The sequence below is a fragment of the Nicotiana tabacum genome, chromosome 12, assembly GCF_000715075.1.
Source record: "Nicotiana tabacum cultivar K326 chromosome 12, ASM71507v2, whole genome shotgun sequence".
In the NCBI taxonomy this organism is placed as follows: Eukaryota; Viridiplantae; Streptophyta; class Magnoliopsida; order Solanales; family Solanaceae; genus Nicotiana; species Nicotiana tabacum.
In genome coordinates, this window is record NC_134091.1 from 110,929,372 (window position 1) to 110,931,744 (window position 2,373).

The window sequence follows — 2,373 nt, forward strand, 5'->3', positions numbered from 1 at the left end:
CGAGGGGTTTTCACCAGCAAGCCTCTCTCAACTCACTGTCTCCTTACAGTGCCCGTAAGGGTTTTTACCAATAAGACTCTCTCATTTGAATTTTCTCTCGACTCACCATCGCCCTATGGTGCCCGTGAGAGTTTTCACCAATAAGACTCTCTCATTTATTCACTTTTCCTTGTGCCCATGAAAAAAGGTGCTACCCATGATGTAAATCATACCTCCATCTCACTTGACTCGGCATCCTCAAAGTTGATCAGAATGTCTTTTTTTTGGACTGTAGTATAGGTTTTGGACAGGGTTAGAAAGAAAGGGTGGCATGCAGGATCAAAATAATTTAAGATGAAGGGGTTCAAAATTACAACTTTTGGAATCAAATCTTTTTACAAAACTAAAACTTCTTCCCCAGTTTCTTCGAATCTGGGTAATTTTGGATTTTTATTTTGATAGGACCGAACCTGTAAGGCTGCCTACGTATCCTTAAAAGGAATCAGGTCGAACGTAGTTCAAACTAGTAAAAGTTGTTTTGTTTTTTGTTACTTTGCTTTTCTTTTTCTTTTTCTCCTTTTTTTTCTCTTTTATTTCTTTTGCTTTTCTCTTTTTTTTCTTTTTTTTTCTTTTCTATTTCCAGATATACTTTTGATTCCAAAAGAGGGGTATGAAAGAAATTAAATAAGGCTCAAAAAAGGGTAATAAATGATAAAAGTTTTTGGGATAGCAGAATAAAATGCCTTCGTCATTCCAACTTTGAACATGCCTAGTACTAAATACGATTGAAGATAAGCAAAGAAATCATACGTAATATCTCTTGACTGCATCAGAATTGATAGCCATATCCACACATTTACCTTCTATGTCTGTTAAATACAAAGCACCATTGGGCAACACCTTTGTCACAATGAACGGCCCCTGCCAGTTTGGGGCGAACTTGCCTTTAGCTTCAGCCTGATGTGGAAGGATGTGTTTCAATACTAGCTGGCCCACTTCAAATTTTCGGGGACGCACCTTCTTGTTGTATGCTTTTGCCATTCTTTTCTAATACAATTGACCGTGACATACTGCTGCCAATCTTTTTTCATCAATCAAACTCAATTGCTCTAGCCGGGTTTTGACCCACTCATCATCATCAATTTCAGCTTCAGCAACGATCCGCAAGGATGGAATCTCAACTTTCGCAGGTATAACTGCCTTGGTTCCATATACCAGCAAATAGGGAGTTGCACTTATTGAAGTGCGAACAGTAGTGCGATAACCCAATAAAGCAAAAGGTAACTTTTCATGCCATTGCCTGGAACCTTGCACCATCTTACGAAGTATCTTCTTTATGTTCTTGTTAGCAGCCTCAACAGCTCCGTTTGCTTTAGGACGATACGAAGTGGAGTTTCGATGCATAATCTTGAACTGTTGGCATACCTCTTTCATCAAATGACTATTGAGGTTAGCAACATTGTCTATGATGATTACCTTGGGAATTCCAAACTGACAAATGATATTTGAATGAACAAAATCTACCACCGCCTTCTTGGTCACGGATTTGAAAGTTACAGCTTCGACCCACTTGGTAAAGTAATCAATGGCCACCAGAATAAGCCTATGCTCGTTTGACGCTACCGGCTCAATTGGTCCAATGACATCCATGCCCCAAGCAACAAAGGGCCAAGGTGCAGACATTGTGTGTAACTCACATGGCGGGGAATGAATCAAATCACCATGCACCTGGCATTGATGACATTTGCGAACAAAGCCGATGCAATCTCGTTCCATGGTGGGCCAATAATAACCTGCTTGAAGAATATTCTTTGCCAAGACATACCCACTCATATGCGGTCCGCAAACTCCGGAATGCACTTCGAACATGATAGTCGAAACTTGTTTAGAATCTATGCACCTTAGTAATCCTAGATCTGGAGTTCTCTTGTACAATATTCCCCCACTTAAGAAAAATCCACTAGCCAGACGTCGAATGGTTCTCTTTTGATCACCCGTGGCATGTACCGGATATACCCCTGATTTGATGTATTCCTTGACATCATGGAACCAAGGCTCACCATCAGGTTCCTCCTCAACCACATTGTAATAGGCATGCTGATCACGAATTTGGATATGCAGAGGGTCGACATAAGTCTTATCCGGTTGGTGTAACATTGACGCCAGAGTAGCCAAGGCGTCGGCAATCTAATTATGAATCCTGGGAATATGCCTGAATTCTACCGACCTGAATCATTGACAAAGATCATGCAGACATTGTCGATACGGTATGAGCTTCAAATCCCGAGTCTCCCATTCTCCCTGAATCTGGTGAACGAACAAATCTGAATCTCCCAAAACCAATATTTCTTGAACTCCCATGTCTATAGCTAGCCTCAAACCCAGAATGCATGC